The sequence below is a fragment of the Leptonychotes weddellii genome, chromosome 5, assembly GCF_054177405.1.
Source record: "Leptonychotes weddellii isolate Sample4059 chromosome 5, ASM5417740v2, whole genome shotgun sequence".
In the NCBI taxonomy this organism is placed as follows: Eukaryota; Metazoa; Chordata; class Mammalia; order Carnivora; family Phocidae; genus Leptonychotes; species Leptonychotes weddellii.
The window spans coordinates 151,507,744-151,527,551 of record NC_138373.1 but is presented as its reverse complement, the minus strand read 5'-3'; positions in this window follow the sequence as shown (position 1 = coordinate 151,527,551).

Genomic DNA, 19,808 nt, shown 5'->3' with positions numbered 1-19,808 from the left:
ATCCCGGGACTCCAGGATCATGACCTGAGCCGAAGGCAGTCGCTTAACCAACTGAGCCACCCAGGCGCCCAGGGGCTGATATTTTAGATAGGGTGGTCCCTGGTTTAATTGCGGGCAGGGCCCTTACTATCTCCCCAACCTGCGTCTACTGTTCTCCCTGGAACACGCTCCCCTCTCCCCGAGGGCATCCCTTGCCCTGCATCCCGGCTGCCTTGCCTGGATCGTGGGATGGGTACCCGCGTGATAGACGAGTGAACGATCTTTGACAGACAGCCCTGCTTTTGTGCACCACGAACACACCCTTGCTGCGGAGATTTGTTTGGACACCGCTTTCCCCCTGGATGTTCTCTCGGTGCCGCCCACCAGGCCTGCTCTGTTCCGAGCTATTCCCTGCAGGAGGTGGAGGGCGTGGGCTGGGACTCACGACCTGGGCTAGATCTCATCTCAGTTGCTCCTCGCTGGGTGGCCTTGGCAAGCGCCTTCCTTCCTGAGTTGGCTTCCTGGACTGTAAAATGGGGATATTCACACCCAGGCAGGGTGACGTGAAGGCAGGGGTCGCCGAGGGCCAGCACGGGCCCGGCCCGTGGGAGGAGCTGTGAGCTGGGGTGTCCAGGGGCTCCCTGGGTAGAGGGGCTTGGAAGGGGAGTTCTTAGGGAAGAGAAATTCATGGGGGCTGGTGTCCAGGGATTTGGATTTTGGCCTGGGTGACTTGGGGCAAGTTGCCTTCCCTCTCTGATCACTGCAAGATAGCTGGCGTGGCTGCCCTTTGGGGGACTGGGGCCTGGGACCGGGGTGCTTTGGCTTGTGGAGCCCCACCTGGCAACAGGAGGGTGTGGGGCGGTGTCGGAGGCTGGGCGAGCGGCAGCTCAAAGTGTCTGGGGCAGACAATGCACACTGTGTACGGGGGAGCAGGGTGGGGCTGAGTGGGTGGCACAGAGGCACCCCAGCAGGAATGTGCCGGCCTGTCTAGGAATGTGAGCACATCACTTCCCTCGTGACCTGCTTCCCCACAGTGGCCTCGCGCCCACCCTGCCGCTCGTGGTTCGGCGGAGCCCGGAATGGCCGAGGTAGGCACGGGCTGACCGGGAATTCCTGGGTCTCCGCTCCCCGCAAGCCTGAGCAACCTCCTGGGCCTTGGAAGAGTGATGGGGGCGGGCGCACGGAGCTTCCCCGTGCCGTTGGCTCTCTGGGTGGCCTTGGGCAAGTCCCTGCCTCCTTCAAGGCCTCAGTTTCCCCATGTGTATAAATGGTCTCTGATGGCCCTATAGGGACTTCCTTGGGTTAAAACATCTCTCGTGGCCCAATCACCTCCCTCTCTCTGCCTCGCTCTCCCTCCATGGAGTGAGGACTTGGTCTGTCTGGGTCAACCACTCTGTCCCTTGGCCCAGAACAAAGCGTGGCCATGGCTCCTCCGCTCAGTAAACATTTGCTGAATGAAGTCATTTTCATTATCATTCAGATCATTTTCTGCTTGCTGCCCCCTGGTCCTTTCTCATTCTGTCTGTCTGTTGCCCTGTTCTGGGGGTTTTCGGGACAGCGGGCTTCCCACCCAGCAGCGTCTAGGGGGCTCAGCCGATGGGAGGGTGTCTCTCCCCTGCTCTCCTCCTCAGTCCAGCCAGGCGCCCCCCCACCCAAGCTCCTGTGTGTGTGGCCTTCCTCCTGGCCGCCCCTTTCACTGGCTCTCCCCTCAGCCCCTCCTTGCCCCTCAGCTCTGGGGACGCTCCCAGATCCTCTGATACGCCTCTGCATAGCTCATCTGGCCAGCTCAGAGTGGCCCCTTGTCCAAGCTCGCTTCTCCTAAAGCCCCTTCTATGTGCTTCCTGCCAGGACGCTACCACGTGTGTTCATTGTATCCTCCCAGCCTCTGGGCCAGCGGCTTTCATGATCCCCATTTTACAGAAGCGAAAACTGAGGCCCAGAGAGGTGCTGCGAATGGCTCCAAGCCTTGCGGCCAGGGAATGTCAGAATTGGAACCCCGGTCTGTTATCTGCTGTCTGGGGCCTTGGGTCCCGGAAAACACTTGCTTTTCAGCTTTCCTGATGGTCACAGAGTTAAAAGCTTCAGTCCCGATGTCTAGCTCACCCTGCCAGGCCCCGGGCTTACTGCAGGCGCTCCCACTCGGCTCCTCCCTGTGGCGGTGCTGTGGGCGACGGCGGCTGGGTGGGCCAGGGGACCGCTCTGCCGAGGCCTGCAGTCAGGGCAGGTAGAGTCGAGGGCTGGGAGTGTCCGGACTCCTCTGTCCTGCAGCCCGGGGAGCAGACAGCCCCTCCCTGGGGAACTCCCCGACCGGCCGGTGAGCCCAGGGTCCAGACAGGCTCCCAAACTCCCGAGGTGGCCGCTGGATGACTTCATGGGCCTTTCCCTGCTCCTGAGTCACCACGACTCGCTCGCTGACCCCTTGGGCACCTTTGGAGGGAGGAGGGGGGGCGGCGGGGCTGGTGGGCAGGGCGAGTCTCTGTTACCTAATGGTGCAGGGGGAGGTGGGGGGAGGCAGGCTGTGGTGTTGCTTCTGGTGTGCCGTATGAGGGGGCATCTTGGCCCCTCTCTGGGCCTCGGGGATATCACCCCCTCTGGGGTGCATCTAATCCCCCCCCATTCCAGCCTGGGCCTGGGAGAGCTGGCCAGCTTGGGACTGTCTGGATATGGCAGCAGCAGAGTGAAGGAAGGAAAGTGCCTCTGTTTCTTCCCTGCTCCGCCCCCAACACAGGTGTGAGTCAGCCCAGGTGAGGAAGCTGACTCACCTTCCCACCTGGCCTGGAGAAAGGGCCGCTTTCCCTTCCCCCGGGGGGTGGAATCAAACTTGAACTTGACTTTTACTTGCAGAAGAGAGTGACTCTGACACTGGGGGTGGGGGGGGTGCAGACACAATGCAAGGAATTAGGGTGTCAGGTCCCTGGAGGAAGACGCCAAACACCTACTAAGCGCCAGGCTCATGGCATCCACTTGGCAGACATTATCTTAGAGAATCCTCAAGCCAACCTGTCAGTAAATACCGAGGGTCTGCAGATCAGGAGACTGGGGCTCAGTGCGGGGAGTCACTCACTTTAGGTCACACTGCCCGGGTGAGTGCCTGTGGACGGAGATCTGACCCAAGCCTGGGAGTTTTGTTTTTGGAGGAACTTTCTTACCCCATCTTACACCCCCAGCCCCCCACTGTGAGTTCAGCCCCAACTTCCTTAGAGACCAGGGGAGGCTGGGAGGTGCAGAGGCAGGGAGGAGGGGGGGGCTGCACACCCCCCGCACCTTCACACCCCCCCCACCTGTGTCACAGGGTCCAGGGGTTGCCAGGGAAGGGGTGAGATCCGCCCCTGTGCCCCCATCATGGGTTAAGTCTTCTCCCCCACATTTTGCTCTCGTTAATCTTTAAACAGCCTGATGATTAATTAATTACCAAAACCCATGGGGGCCCGGTTGAGTGCACCTGCCGCTTGTGAACAGGGCGCCCTCTCCCCAGCCCCCTGTCCCCCAGCCACAGTGTGGGCAGAGAGACGCACAGGTGAGGCCCGCCGGACTCCCAGATGCAGACAGAGCAGCTCTGTCACTGCTGGGGGCAAACCCTGCTCTGTCCCAGGCCCCGGCCGCAGCACGGCCTGCAGATGGCAGGGACAGGGCAGGGGACAGGGCAAGGGCCGCCAGAGGAAGGAAGACAGAGCCCGAGAGTCCAGGCAGGGGGAGGAGGGCGGCTGGGACCTCCTCCTGGCCTCGCTTACACAGGCTCTGTTGGAACCCCGCAGGGCACACTGGACGCTTCCCGAATCTTTGTGCCCTTGGTTTCCAGCACTGCGCTGGCTCCAAGGACCATCTGAGCCTGGCAAGTGTCTGCTGACTGGACAAGACAGGCCCAATGTGCGTTCTGACCCCTCTACCCCTTCACCAGCCTGAGCCTCAGTTTCCCTCATTTGCCTGACTGTCCTGCTTGCCTCCTGGGATGAACTGAGCAGAATGATTCTCTAGTAGAAATGCTGGGGGCTGCAGCTGGTGGGTGTGAAGGAGATTTGGGGGCAGGGCTCTTGCTGAGAAGCAGTAGGACAGGACACAGGACTCCTAATTCAGAAAGTGACGTTGGCCAAATCCTTTCTTCTCTTTGAGCCTCCGTTTCCTCATCTGGGGGACCAGGGGCTGAGATCAGTGAATGCCCAGGACCTTGGGGGGACCTCTAATGGGTGAGTGGGTCCTTGGTGCCATGAAAGCCCCCTGCCCACCACTCCCTTTTCCCTTCCTTTTCCCTCCCTGTCCCCACCACACCCCAGGGTGCTTAGCTCACCCCCCTGCCAGGAGATGCTGGGCTGTGAATGTCAGCAGGTCATCTCTCCACGGACACGAGGATGGCCCATTATCTAGAGGTCTAAGGACCCCAGGTGACTTCCAGCCAGGTCTGCCAAGGCGCGTGGGAGAAATGTCAGTCTTGCCCATGGTGACCATTTTTACCTCATTTCTGAGGGGCCTGGCCTCCCTGAGAGCCTGAAACACTGACCCTGGGAGGCAAGGGGCCTTTGAAGACACATGGTCTTCGGGGGTTTTAGAGTTTTTGAAAATTAAAAGGAAATAACACAAGTAATCCATAAATCCATAAGCCCACTCTCATCGTAGGAAGGCATATTGGCCTTCCCACCCTGTCGGGGTTCAATCGAGTCCCCCCAAAATTCATGTGCACCCAGAACCTCCGAATGTGACCTTATTTGGAATAAAGTTTTTTTGCAGATGTACTTAGAATAAGGATTTCAAAATAAGATCATAATGGGATTGGGTGGGTCCTAAACCCACCAAGAGTGTCTTTACATGAGGAAGGAGAGGAATATTTGAAGATGAAGACGTGGGAGCAAAGGAGCCATTTGAGACAGAGGCAGAGATCGGGGGACCAAGTAACAGGCCACACGGGCTGGGGCCACCAGAAGCCGGAAAAGGCAGAAAGGATCCTCCCCTGGAGCCTTTGGAGGGAGCGTGGCCCTGATAATGCCCCGTTTCAGACTTCCGGCCTCTGGGACCGAGAGAGTCAGTCTTTATGTGTTGTCTTAGGCCACCCAGTTCGTGGTGATTTGTTACGGCAGCCACAGGGTACACACCCGGGTCCCTGGGTCTCTCACTGTCTGTGGTCTGTCCCTTCAGGGCTTCTCTCTGCTCTCCACACATGACTATGTCGTGTAGACAGACATTGTGCCCTTAAAACTCAAATAGGCACACGCCCCACGGGATGTTCCATAAATGGCTCTCGCCCACCCGCCCACGTGCATCTGGGAGAGGGTCCAGGTTCTTCCTCTCCAGCTGACTCCATCCTTTCTACTAGTCCACGTGTGACTCTGTGGTCCCTCCTTCAACAAGCCTGGCTGATGGACACACGGGTCCTTTCCAGCTCTTTTCCATCAGACACAATGCCACGACGAATGTCTTTGCCCCGTCCCTTTGGCAGCTGCTTGGTGGTTCCTGGAGCATAGAAGTTTCCTTAGAAGGGGAGTTACTAGGTCAAAGGGGTAAGCTCATTTACAATTTGATTGGTTTCGTCAGATGGAGACAACATGTATTAGAAACGGAGACTCTTGAGAAGGAGAGAAGCATGGAAGTAGACTTTTGGATTTTGTAGTATTGGATACTCCCAACCCCGGAATCAGGATACTCGAAGGCATTGGGAGAGGGGCCCTGGAAAGGACATCTGTGCTGGGGTCTCCCTCAGGGGGAGCCTTGAGTAACCTCTCCCCAACCCTCTCTGGGTCTCTGTCCCTCTGGGGTGGGCAGGGGAAAGCAGAGGGGATAGGACTGGGGCCCTGGGACCCTGGCAGGGGAGCTGGGGGAGCTTGGCATGGAGTAAAGCACCTCCCCAGCCTGAGCATCCAGCTTCTCTGAGGTATCAGGCCTAGTTGGGCCCCTGGAGTCACACACAATGGCCCCTCTGTGCGTGGCTCAAAAGATGTGCATGGAAAGGGCAGGATGGGGGTAGAGGAGGTGGGGGCCACCTGTTTCTAAGGCTGATCTGCTAGCCCAATATGGTGGAAGTGATGCTATGTCAGAGCCTCGACCCAGCCCGTGAGAAATGGCAGCTTCCACGGCGCATCTCTTGGGACGGTTGCTCTTGGAACTCAGCCACCATGCTGTAAGGAAGCCCAGCCACCCCACGGAAAGGCCATGTGGAGAGGAGAAGAGCCCAGCGGAGCTAACGGGTCACCCAGGTCCCAGCTGAGCTACTCCAGCCAATGCCACGGAGAGCAGGGGGTGTGCCTTCCCTGCCGAGCTCTGCTTATTTGCAGCTACGTGAGAGAAGCAAATGCCTTTTGCTCTGGTTTAAGCCACCGAATTTTGGAGTCATTTGTTACCTAGTGAGAGAGAACTGGAACACCCCCAGGGCCAAGAGAGTCACCACCAGTGCCTAGGAATAGGCTCTGGTCTCAGACCCACCAGCCATGTGCTAAGACCTCTCTCTGAAGATAGTGATTGTACTGGTACTTGCCCCACAGGGCCCTAAGAGGGTGAAAGGGGACGATGCAGGGAGGGGCCCGGCATGACGTGAGCCCAAGGTGAGCGGTGGCTGTTAGGACTGTTGGCTGCTACTGTTATTTTCCTAGGCACTAGAAAATTACTCCAGGTTTTATTAAAACAGGTAGATCCTTCACTGCTTCTTCCTTCAGGGGCCTCCCCCTCCAGGAAGCCTTCCCTGATCACCCCAGGCTGAGCCGCCACCTCCTCTGTGCAGCTACAGCCCCCTGTTCCACCCCTGCCACGGTGTGGGTCCCCCCACCCCGTGTGGCCACGGCCTGTTTATAGCTACCAGGCTGGGAGCTCCTCAAGGGCATCATTAGAAGGGCCAGCAAGTGGTTGAAGGGTCCAAAGTAAGGGCAAGGTCTGTATGCACCCGGGGAGGGGGCTCTGGGGTGCTTCTGTAGTTGACTGCAGCCAGGGTGTGCACCTGGGTGGGTCTGGGGCGCAGGCCGCTGTGTGTTTCGGCAGGCCTGTATGCTGTGCGTGTGTGTGCGTGTCTGTGTGCACACGAGTACCTGCGTGCGTGTCTGGAGGTGGACGCGGGTCTGCCTCTGTGCGCGGTGCGCCCCTGCGTTCCTGCCTCTGTGGGGGAACGTGTTCGTTCGCATGCATTCGTGGATTTGCAGGAGGGCCGTGTGCATGGGTGTGTGTGTGTGTGTGTGCGTGCACGCGCGCCTGAGAGCACGCTTCCAGGACCAGGCTGCTACCGTGAAAAGCCTCTGTAGCAGCTGCTACATCCAGGTCCCACCATTCCTCACTTGAGAACTAAAAATAGCCCATGTCCAGCTCTGCCCCAGGGGGCAGGGGGCCGACGGGCAGCCCTACCCGGCACCCTAGCCAGGTGGTTGCTCTCCTCCCTTCTTGGGCCACCGTCCTCCTTGCCTGTCCCCGCCTCGGGCTCCTGTGAGCTCACGGAGGCCCTGCTCAGATTGGGCAGGGAGGGAGTGGGGAGGTGCCGAGGCCCTGCCCCTGGCCAGGCGGCTGCACTCAAGCAAGGCCCAATAAGGTCAAGCATGGCTTGGGGTCCGTTCCCTCGCTCCCGCCAGGGCCAGCCGGACGGACATGAGTCAGCACAGGGGGCATCGGGCAGCCCAGACCTGACCACGGGCTGGTGGCAGGGGAGGCCCGGGGGTGGGCTCTCCTCCCTGGGCAGGGCAGGAACTGGCCAGGAGGAATCACCTGCTGGTGTCGGCCAAGCCCTGACCTCATTCTCCATCTTGAGGAACACGGCTTCCACCTGCACCCAGAAAGCCCCTCTTGGAGGCCCCTCGTGGGCTTCCTGCCCTGGTCTGGTCATACCCCTTAGCATTCACAGGCCGGACACCCACCCTGCACAAGGATGCTTCCTGGCTTAGCTGCAGTGCCCCAGGGGGCTCCCATACACCACCACCCCCCTTCGCCAGGAAGTCCTCGCTGACCCCCAGGCTGCCCTGGGGCATCTTCTGAGCTTCGAGCTCCCTCCCTTGCAGCCCCTCACTCTCAGCAGGGAAGCACGTCTTTTTCATTTCCATGTTCCCATTGGGGTCCCTCAATCCTTCTCCATCACAGCCTGGGAGGAGGTGTCATTCTGTCCTCCTCTACAGGGGACCAAGCCAAGCGATGTGACTGGCCCAAAGTCCTCATTTACTGTGTGACTGTAGGCTAATAGCTTAACCTCTTTGGTTTCCTTATCAGAGGGCTCAACCTCCTCTTGGTGATGCTGTGTGTTGTGTAAGGGGACACCATGAATTCTTGAGGTATCCTGCAAATCCCACCTTGGGCAGGATGTACTGGGGGATCCCCAGACACAGGCTCTATTGGGGGCTGTGCAGCCCCCAGCTGGACCGGAGGTTCAGGGATGGAAATGCTTCTGGCTGGAACCCAGGTGGTCTCTGGACCTGGGGTTGAGCCATTCCCGGAAGGAATCCAGCTACTCTGAGCCCAGCTGGGGTAGCTGGGGGACCCGGAACTGCCCCACTAGTTCAGGAAGGAACCTGGAGAAGGAGCCTCTGGCCTGGGGCGTGGGAGGGGCCATGGCACACCCCAGACTGTGGAGCCTCAGCTGAGAAAGGGGAGGACTTAGAGGAGGACCAAGGACTCCTTGGCCTGGCCCCTGAGCTCTGAGCCAGCCTCCCCAACTTCTTGTCGCATGACTCGGTTTCCTCATCTGAAAAATGCAATTATAACTGCCTCACCTCAGAGGGCTGTTGTGGGTCCTGAGTGGATCGGGAATGTGTGCCCAGGGGCCTGGCACACAGTGGGCCTCGTCTGGGGCACCTCCCCTCCCCCATCCTCTCTGCCTCCCAGACCCCAGGACACCTGCAAATGCCTCCTCGGTCCCAGGCTCAGAGAATGACACAAAGGGGGGAAAACGGGACAATTAAAACAAACAAACACCCTATATACTTGCTAAGAGGCTCACGCATGTCCAACAATCCAACTACATCAAAGGGTGTGGAATGAAACGTCCCCCTCTCACCCCTTCAGTTGGCTTCTAGAGGCTTCTCCCGGAGAGGGCCTATGCAGATACACTTGGATATATATTATCTTTTTGTTCCCCACCTTAAGCCCATATCCCTAAATGGCAGATTCTTCCTTGCACCTTGGAGAGTGGCCCACACCAATACACACAGGGCTTCCTCATCCTTCTCCATGGCTGAGATGTAAGGTGGCCCATCGTTTCTTTCACGAGACTCTGGACGCAAGTATTATTTATTTATTTAATTAGGAAAGCAAGGGAAGGGCTTAAGGAAAGCGGCCTTCCTCGCATCTGCAATGGGGGCCCCGGGCTTGAGTGTGGACTCCACCACATACCACGTGGTCGGCGGGGGGCTCAGGGGGACTGGCAACTTGCTTCTCCTCTCTTGGCCTCAGTTTTCTCGCCTGTGAAATGGGGCTTGTATCCGGCACTGAGATAATTTGCGAACAGGTGGCCCACTGGCTGTACCCTGTTCGTGGAGGTGTTTTGCTCCCCCCAAGTTTTCCAAAATCTGGAGATTTCACATTAAAGTCCTGGCTTTTGAAAATTCAAGCCTAGCAATAGGGGGCTGGAGCGCTTTGGATGGGGCAGGGGCCTCTGCTTGGCCACAGGCCCCACCATGCCTCATTGGCCACTTCCATTCCCTCTTGCCTGATCTTGTCAGCCTCCTCCATGGGGGGCGGGTATGTGTGTGTCTTTGGCAGCTGGGATTAGGGTTGTGCAAGCATAATGGGGGTTTTGTGAACTCTCCAAGGTCAGGGTCGCCTGCACCCCACACAGGCCCAGCTTCATCCTCCAAAGTGTCTGGGATTTGGTAGCTGGAGCCAGGGCTCGTGTAGGCCGGGGGACCCAGGCCCTGAGCAGGAGGCTCCAGAGTGTCTCCCCTGCCAGAAGGAAAGAGGAAATGGCTGGCACCATGTCTGGGAAGGGCTCCGGGCTCCCAGCCAAGCAGCTGTGTCCCAAGAGGCAACAGCTAAGTCTTCTTCCCTAGGCTAGAGCCGGAAGCTAGGCTACAGGCACCTGGAGTTCCCATCTCCTGGTCCCCAGGATGCGGATTCCTGTACGCCACCCCCCACGCCTTCCTCTTCCTCACCTCCATTTGGTAGCCACATCCTGTAGGTTGGGCCAGGCCTAAAGGGGAGGCAGGACGTGGGTGGGCTCCCGGGCAGACCTCAGTGGCATCCTTTCTCCAGGGCGGTTGAAGTCTCTCCTTGGCACCAGAGTGCCTTGAAACACAGTTGGAAAACCACTGATGGAGCCCTTTTGAGAAATAGAAAACAGCGGCCTGGGGTGGGAAAGGGTAGGAGGGTCAGACCCCGGAGGACCCTTGCAGTCCCTCCTAACCCCCAGTCTACACTGGAGCCTGGCACGTGAAAATGCAGCGTGCGCTGCCCCAGCCCTCCTCCCCTGGAAAGCCTGACCTGACAGCCTACCCACCTTGCTCTCGTTTGTCCAGAAGGCCAGGGACATGTTGGGACTCCACCGCTTCCTATGTCCGACACCCCCTTTCTCCAAGCCTAACTGTGCGCCATCTGCCAAATGCCCACCTCCCAGGGTTGTTGTGAGCAGCGAAAGGGTGCTAATGCAAATAACAGGAATACTAAGCCCAGCATTACCCCTCCCTGAGCTCCAACCAGATGCTGCAGCTCATTTGTTAAAATAGCTTTATTAAGACCTAACTTGCATCCCATAAAACTCACTCATTTAAAGTGTGTGGTTCCATGGTTTTTAGGGTGTTTACAGAGTCATACAACCGTCACCATAATCTAATTTTAGATTGTCCCTGAAAGAAACCCAATCCCCACCAGCAGCCATGCCCTGTTTCCCTTCCCCCAGCCCTGGGAGCCACCCGCATACTCTCTATGGATGGGGCTCTTCTGGACTTTTCACATCAATGAAACCACACAGTATATGGTCTTTCGGTCTTTTGCGACTGGCTTCTTTCACTGAGCATCTTGTTGTGGCACAGATCAACATTTCATCCTTTTTTTTTTATGGCTAAATAATATTTCATCGCATGGATTTACCATATCTGATTTATCCATTCATCCGTGGTGGACACTTGGGCTGTTCCCTCTTTTTGGCTATTATGGCGAATGCGTCTATGAACATACCCGCACGAGTCTTTGTGTGGACATATGTTTTCATTTCTCTTGGGTGTATGCCTAGGCAGAGAGCTGCTGGCTCAGATGGTAACTGTGTTTAACATTTTGAGGAACTGTCAAATCATGTTCCAAAGCCGCTGAATCATTTTACATTTCCACCAGCCATGCACGAGGACTCCCATTTCTCTGCATCCTCACCAACCCTTTTTTCTAGTCTGTCCTCCTGATTATAGTCATCCTAGTAGGTGTGAAGTGGTACCCCGTTGTGGTTTTGATTTTGTTTTTTTTAAATAAGCTCCATGCCCAGCGCAGAGCCCAACACGGGGCCCGAACCCACAACGCTGAGACCAAGACTTGAGCCAAGATCAGGAGTCAGATGCTCAACAGACTGAGGCACCCAGGCGTCCCCTGGTTTTGATTTTGATTTCCCTAACCATGAATCATGGTGATCATCTTCCATACATATTTTTTTGAGAAATGCTATCCAAATGGCAGGATCTCATTTAACCCTCACAATGACATCATGAGATTTGTGGTTCAGAGGAGCTCATGAGAGATAGTGGGGACAGGGTTGGCAAGCTCTGGGCCACCATGCTGGGCACCAAATCTGGGGAAGAGGGGCCTCATGCATTACAAAATCATTGGAGTGGAGGCCATAGCTGATGGGGGGGATAAGGCAGTATTTGGACTTCCCCCCACCCCAGGGCTGCAGCAACAAAGAACTGAGCCCTGAGTTCTATTTCTGTCTGCTTCTGTTTCATTCTGTGACTTTGGACAAGACACCTCCTGCTCTGGGCCTAGCTAACATTTCCCTATCTAACATTTATTCTGCTGTGAGAACCAGGTGCAGTGCTACAGGTGAATTCACTGAAAGCAAGATGAGGGGCTTGGTGGTTCCAACCCCCAGGTGGCTCACCTCCAGTCCCTGGCCTGCCAGGGCCGGCTGTGCGCAGGGGCCTCTGTTCTGGGTCTCAGGCCAGCCCGCGCTCTTGGGCCTCAAATGCTGGGAGGTCTGGGTCTGCAGGGAAGACCTTACTCAGGCTGGTCGTGAGCGGAGAGCAGGTGGTCAGTGCCTGGGCTGCTAGTCTGTGGGAAGCAGCACATTGGTCCCTTGGCTGAATGCTCCTCCCCACTGTCCCCCTGCAGCTTCCACCTGGGGGGGTGGTGAGGCCCTAAGCTGGAAGGGGAGAAGAGGTGGGTCAGGCTGGGGAGGAAGAAACTGCGCAGACTGACTCACTCACTCGCTCACGCGCTCACTCACCAGTTGTTTGTCCATCCCTGGGTGCCGGCCTTGCACGGTGCCTTCTGGATGGAAGTGCTGAGTACAATATAGTCATCATCCCAGGAGACTTGCTGAGGGGATGGGCCCCGCAAACCTGGGACCCGGCTGCACGCAGCACCCCCAGCCCTGCCCCACGGAGCTCTGGTTGAGCAGGACAGACAGGAAGAGAAGCCGATGCAGAATCATAGCCATTCCTTAGGGTGTTTGCCGGGGGCCAGGCGCCGCCCTAAGGCGCTTGAACAAGTAGTCATTGAATTCACCATGCGGCGCTCTTATGGCAAAACCAGTATCATCTCTGTTTATAGATGGGGAAACTGAGGCTAGGAGAGGAGGGGGGACTGGGTCAAGGGGTCCCAGTGAGTTAGTTGCAGAGCTGGGGGCAGAAACCTGATGTCCTGCTCCCAGCTCTGGGTCCCCTCCCCACCCTGCAGCCCCTTCGTCTTTTCCCCACCCCACCCTCTAGAACTCAGACCTGGTGCTTTGCTCCCCCTGCCCCCTACCTCACAGTATCTGAGCAGTGTTTTAGACGGCCGGCCGGTGTGCTGCGGAGAAACTTGCAGCAGCCAGGGTATTGGGTTCAAGCCCTCACTGTGACTTGGGCAAGGCCCCTGACTTCTCTGGTTCCAGGTTCTTCCTTGGTCGGCAAGAGGGCTGGGCTGGGTGCTCTTGAAGGGCACTGTCTTAGGGCAGCTCTGGAGAGCATGGGCTGGGTCAGGGTGGGCTCCCTGGCGAGGTAGGTAGAACTGGGCTTGGGGAAGGGTGGCTGCAGCCGTTGGGTCACTTTTCAGGGGACACTGGAGACTTGGCCCCCCCCATCCGCAGCTCTGGCTCACTTATCATCTGCCTGTCTCAGGCGGCTCTTCCGAGTGGCTCCTCAGATTTCAGCCTGGGGTTTGTGATAGTGAGATCGTGGGAGCCCCGGGGGGGCAGGTGGGTGGCCCCGCTGCTAGCAGGGTTCCGGCACCCCGTCTCCCCTGGGTTATCTCTGGTCTGGGACAGGCTGAGAAAGTGAGAAGCTGTGTTATCTCCACCTAGCTTCCCTCCGGAGATAAGGCTGCCTCAAAGCCCTCTTGTTCTGCCCCCCTCACACCCACTGGCCCCCCGGGAAAGTGGAGAGGCACCAATGCAGCCCTGAGGCCATGGGCAGGGAGGGGGAAAGAAGTGAGGCTGAGTGGACCGAGCACTGGGCAGGGAGCAAGGGGGGCCTGGAGGGTTTTCAAACCTCCCTCTTCACTCATTCACTGCATGCTCACTGAGCACCTGCCATGTGCTGGAGCGGGGAGAGAGTTAAAGTAGTTCACACCCAGTGCGGCCCAGGCCCTGGTCAATCAGGTGACGGGGGCGGGCAGGACCAGGGATCCCCTTCTGGAACATGGGGTGCACACTAGTTACTAGTCATGAGGAGGTCTGGGGGTCCTCAGGGAGGGCTCGGGCAGGTGGGGGGCGTTTGGAGGCCCGGAGCAGAGGCTAAAACCAAATGGAGAGACATTCTACAGACCACCCAGTACTCCTCAAGTGTCAACGTCAGGAAGACTGAAGACCATCACGTGTGGGAGATACTAAGGTGACGTGAAGGCCAAATGCCCTGTGGGATCCTAGAAGGGTTCTGGAACAGGGAAAGGACATCGGTAACAAAGCTGGGGACATCTGACTAACGTCTGTGGCGTGGAGGGTTGTAACCCTGCTAACGTCTTCCTTCTGATCAATGCAGCCCAGTTATGTTGGATGTTAACATTGGGGGAACCTGGGTGGAGAGTGCGTGGGAGCTCTCAGAATTAGCTTTATAACTTCTAGGAGCCTAAAATGAGTTCTGAATAAAGAGGTAAAAAAAATGGAGGGGGGGAAGGGGGTCAAAGTCAGAGAGATGTGACAACAGAAATGGAGATCCGAACTAGGTCGGAAGACGCTACGTTGCTGGCTCTGAAGATGGAGGAAGGGGCCGCAAGCCAAAGAATGCAGAGGCTTCTAGAATCTGCAATAGGCAAGGAGACGGACTCTCCAGAAAGGAGAGCCTCCAGAAAGGACACAACCCTGCCGCCATCCGGATCTCCAAAAGTGGAAGGTACAAAAACGGTGTTGTGTTAAGTGCCCACGCTTGTAGTCATTCGTTACAGCGGCCGCGGGAGACTCATGCAGACCGTAAGGAGGTCACAGTGACGGTTGACACCACTGATGAGCTCTCAGAAAGGGCATGGCAGCATCCTTTAAGTGCTTTACATACGTTAGCTCAGTGAATCTTCAGACACCCCTCTGCAGAGGGACTATTATCGCTCCCATTTTAGAGGAAGAAACTAAGGCACAGAGAGGTTAAATGACTTGCCCAAGGCCACACAGCTGGGTCGGCCGGGCAGGGGGCGACTGCACGCGTGGGTAGCCGCTGTCCCCACTGCCCAGCTTCATCTTGTGTGTAAATGCTGACCCCACACTGCCAGTGTTAGGCCCTTTACATGGACGATTAGGTTACCTTCGTAACTACCCTACAGACTAGATGTTCTTGTCATTCTCCATCTTACAGGCAGGGAAACTGAGGCCCAGTGGTCAGAGGACAGACCCGAGGTCAGAAGGACAAGGCTGGAGAGTGCTCCCCCATGAGCCTGCTGCCTCCTGCTGGGGAGCTGCTTCCAGCCCCCTCTCCTGCCCTCTTGTCCACATTCTCTGGGCTCCCAGAATGGGAATGGCATCCTGGTCAGATGTCCCCGCACCCCTGCATGCCAGAGGCCGAGGGACATCCCGGCCCCATTGTTCAGGCCAGGAAGCCACCCCCTCCCTTAATGGCCAGGGGAGGCGGTCTTTGGGGGGAAAGTTCCTTCCCAGAGAGGTGAATGCCCAGGGAGCAGGCCCTGGCTGGGCCCAGGCCAGAAGGCACAAGCTGGTCCTTTAAGGGAGGGGCAGGGGTGGGGGCTGTGCACCAGGGGTTTCCTTATCAGAAACCCTTTCTGGGGGATGGGGGTGGACCCAGGACCAAGGGCGGCTGGTGTCAGCAGCTGCGGTGGGGGTAAGGGGCTCTTGTTTAAGGTCTGGCCTCCTCCCTCTCTGGGCTCCGTTTTCTCTGCTGTAAAGTGAGAGAGTGGGGCAGGGGCTCTCTAAGCCCCCGGGGTTCTGTGAGCCTCTGACCCCGTGGGTGAGAGCTCCCCTGTTCATCCACAACGATGCCGTGCACGCTCACGGGGGCATCCACGCCAGGTCTGCTCCTGACGGTGAGCGAGGCACTCTCCCTTACCGCGTGTTTTGGAGGTGAGGAAGCTGAGGGACAGAGAGGTTAAGGAACGCCGAAGGTCACCCAGCCTGTGAGCGTGAAGCTGGGAGGTATGCCTGGGAATCAGACTGCGGGGGCACCCAAGACCACCAGCCAGAGCCACTGTCCTGTATCAGGGCTCACTCTCCCTTTCTCTCCTACCTGCCCCCTCCCTGCCCCCACCAGCAGAGGGGTGGAAGCTGGATCAGGGACTGAGGAATGAGGGCCTTCTTGCGGGAACTGAGACCATGGATGTTGCCGGAGCTCTAGTCTCTCCCCGCCTCGCCGTCTGGACAAGGGCTCCAGAGCCAGCTGCAAACCCTCCCCTGGGTTAGGGAAGGCTTCTTGGAAAGAGGTGGCATTTCAGCAGAGCAGGAGTAAGTGATGAGCAGGTAAAGGGAGAGGGGGAGAGGGCATTCTGGGCAGGAGGAACCCCAGGTCCAAAGAAACGGAGGGGCGCCTGGGTGGCTCAGTTAGTTAAGCGTCCAACTCTTGATCTCAGCTCAGGTCTTGATCTCAAGGTCGTGAGTTCAAGCCCGTCATTGGGCTCCACGCTGGGCATGGAGCCTACTTAAAACAAAACAAAACAAAACAAAAACCCACAAAGAACTGGAAAATCCCTAGTGCCTGACTTTTCACTTCCAGCTCCCAGGTGCATTTTCTCAGGGCTGCTTGGGCCTGTGCTGTCCTGGGGCCCCCTCCGAACTTCCTCTGGCGGGGCTGTCTGTTCACCTGCGGGGGCCTTCTGGTTCCTGTCTTCCCCACTGGACTGTCAGCCACATGCGGCTAAGGACCTGGACTCAGGAGCCTGACTGACCCGCTCAGATCCTCCTTCTGTCCCTTGCGGCTCTGTCACCTGGCCCGAGTGTCTCAGCATTACTACCGTCATTGGTCTTATTGCTGAATGTTTCCAGCCAGGCTCACATCACACAAGGCTCATAGACTGAATGTGTGCGGGAAGCGCAACGAAGGGGCTGAGCACGGTGTTGGGGCGGGGTGGCAGGTGGGGTCTGGGTAATGGGACAGGGGGGCTAGGCTGAGTAGCGGCCCCCAGGGACCATCTGGGAATTGGCCAGGTCTGCAGAGCGTTCAGGAGATGCCAGAAATCCAAACTTTTGTGAAATCTCCCAGATTTGAAAGGAAGGACAAATTCTAGAAAAAGATTGGGGGTCCAGGAAAACGGGGCTGGAGGGGCTGCCATGTTCACCTCTCTCTGACTTCTCACCTGCCCAAGACTCGGATATGCAAATGAGCACCTTGATATGCATATAGCCCAGTGCAGAGGCAGGGGAGTGTAGGCCTGCCCTTCCTCCTACTTGCCTTGCCTTAGGTTACCTTCGTAACTACCCTACAGGCTACTTGCCCCTTCCCTCCATGCCTTTGGGTTTTATCCGTTTTGTTCATCAAAGGATCTCCAGGGCTTAGGCCTGCACCTAGGTGCACCTTATCTGTTGAATGAAGGAGGGAATGATTAGAGGGGCCCGTGATGATGGAGGTCGATGAGGTACAGAGGAAGGATTGCGGGTCTCGCTGGATGGCTCAGTTGACCATGCACAGTTCAACGGCACCTCTTGGGGCCTCTCTTTGTTCATCTGGAGAGTGGGCGCAGCTCAGGTCCTTTGGAAAGCAATTCGACTGACTGTGCCAGAAACGTGTATGACTCACTGACCTAGTAATTCCACTCCAACCAAGGAGATATCCCTAAATATGGAAAAAAGAAAAGCTTCCTGTGCAAAGATCTACCACAATATATGGTGGATGGTGTTGAAAAACTGGAAATCACAGAGATGTCCAACAAAAAGGGAATGCTAAATAAACTATGGAACTTCCACTGGACAAAATATTAGGCAGCCAATAAAACTGAGGTTTGGACAAGAGGGAACAGAAAGGAGGTGAGAGAGAAACTAGCCAGGGGAGTGCCCACGCTTTAATGGCAGGTCCAAAAGGCAGGATACTACCGTTTTGTTTTTTTTCTTTTAATATACAGTATGATCTCAGCCATGTTTAAAAAAAGTCCCCAAACAAAAAACTATGGAAGGAAATACATCAAACCTTAACAATGATTGTCTCTGGGTGGTGGGGCCGTGGGTGGTGATTTTTCTTCCTTATTTTGACTTTTCTGCATTTTTCAGATTTTCGTAAGTGAACATGTATTGTTGCTCTTATAGTCAGGGCATTAAAAACGAGAAAGAATTAGAGTTTGGGGGTGGGAGGCGATACTAAGATCCGCCCAGGTCTCTGACAGGGAAGGTCAAACTCTACCTCCTGGGCATCAGGGAAGTTTCTGGGCTTGGAGTTGGCACCCCGAGCGTCAGAACCAGGGCCGCCCGTGTGACCCTGGACAAATGTCTCTGCCTTTTGGCACCTCAGTGGTGTCTCCTGTCAAATGGATCAAGAACAAGATAAGAACGAGGCCCTGTAAGGCCTTCAGGAATTCTCACTGAATGAACAGAAATGGTACCGTTCTTATCAGTTCCTGGGAAGGCCGGTTCTGGTTTAAGACACCTCCAAAAGATGTCAGCATTCTTGCCAGGGGCCCCTGGGAATATTTTCAGCCCCCAGAGGTACAGATGTTCCCGACTCACTTTTGAAAGTAGAACTGGGGTGATTTCCAGAAATGTATCACCAAGCGGAGGAGAAGCACGGCTGGGGGTTAGAGGCCTAAGATCTGGTCCCAGCTCTTCCCCCACAGCTGTGTGACCTTGGGCAAGTCACTCAGCCTTACTGGCCTCAGCTTCCCCTATGCCATGGGCTCTGGATGCAGAGAGCACTACAATTCCTAACCTCTCTCTGTTGAACCCAGGCCTTTGAAGCTGGGACCCTGGAGTCTGAGAGGCAGCCCCTTACAGCCCGGGGTCCCCAGAAGCTCCCATAGGTGACCTGTGACCTCATTTCTTATTGTTATTTCCTAGGAGAGTAGGGGGGGGGTTGGAAGGACATTTCCCAGCTGGTCTCTGGAAGCTCAGTCTGCTGTGATGGGATTGTCCTCAGTTTCCCTCAACATCCTCTGTTGTATTTGATTTCTTAGAGGGTCCAGCAGTGCGGGGCAGGGCGGGGCTGCTTCCGGGCAGACAGTGTAACCAGGCAGAGCACCCGGGCACATGCAGCCCACACCACACTCCCAGCCCGGGAGTGACAGTCACCCTGCCCTGGTGCACAAGGACCCTCAGAACCTCAGTCCTGGACATTCCCGGCCTTCTGCTCTGACACATAGCGGCTGTGTTCACACGAACCGGTCATGTCGCCGTAAGACGCAGACTGAGGACCGCAGACCTCATTATGATCTAATTAGCCATACAGTTCCTGCGTGTCTGGTGCTCCCCGCCAGGCCGGGCTTTCCACGGAGTCAGCATTTGCAACCATTCTGTGAGATGGGCCCCAACGCTCTCCAGCACTTACAGATGGGGGATCGGAGGCTCAGAGAGGTAAAAATCTCGCCCAAGGTCACACAGTCGGCCAGCGGGCAGGGCCGGGATTGAGCCCAGGCAGTCTGGCCCGAGGCCACAGTTGTGACCGTGATGCTTTGAGATCACGTAGCCTCTTGCAGTTGCTGCTTTGCCGAATGAGAAGCTCAGCACGGGTCAGTGGCTTCCCCAGGTCACACAGCAAATTAGTGCAGAGCCCAGACCTGCTTCAGACCCCTGGACTTGGGGTAAGAGCTCTTTGCGCAGGAATGCGGGTGGGTCTGTCATCCCCGGCTTCTGGGCCGAACACGGTATTTGCCACACAGGCCAGTGGATAGTGGGCTGATTGGACCCAAATAACTCTTCATTCATTCATCCTTCTACTGAGATCCTTCCTGGTGCCAAGCCCTATGCCTGGTCCTGGGGGATAGCGATGAGCAAGACCCATCTGCTGCTCATAACCGAGGGACTTCCGGGAGGAGGTAACAGCTGAGATTTGGTTAGAGGGAGGAGGGAAGAATGGGTGTTCTGGGCCTAGGGAACGGCTGATGCATTCGGGGAAACCCCATGGCTTCTGGGAGGTTGGCGAAGGGGAAGGAGAGGAGGCCGCTAGGGTCTGATACTGCTGGGCCAGTGGGTGGGTGAGGGGGGGAAGGCAGATGGGGATTCCAAAGGGGGTCAGCCACTGACTGAGAGTCCATGCTAGGAGTCTGAGGCCCACCCGCTGGGAGGGAGGGCAGGGAGGGGAGATCCAGTTTAGGAAAGGATGTGTCTCCTGACTTCCTGGGTCACAACTGGAAGGGGAAGTGGGGGTTGGGGCTGGGCTGGGTGGGGCTGAGGTCATGAGGCAGGAGGG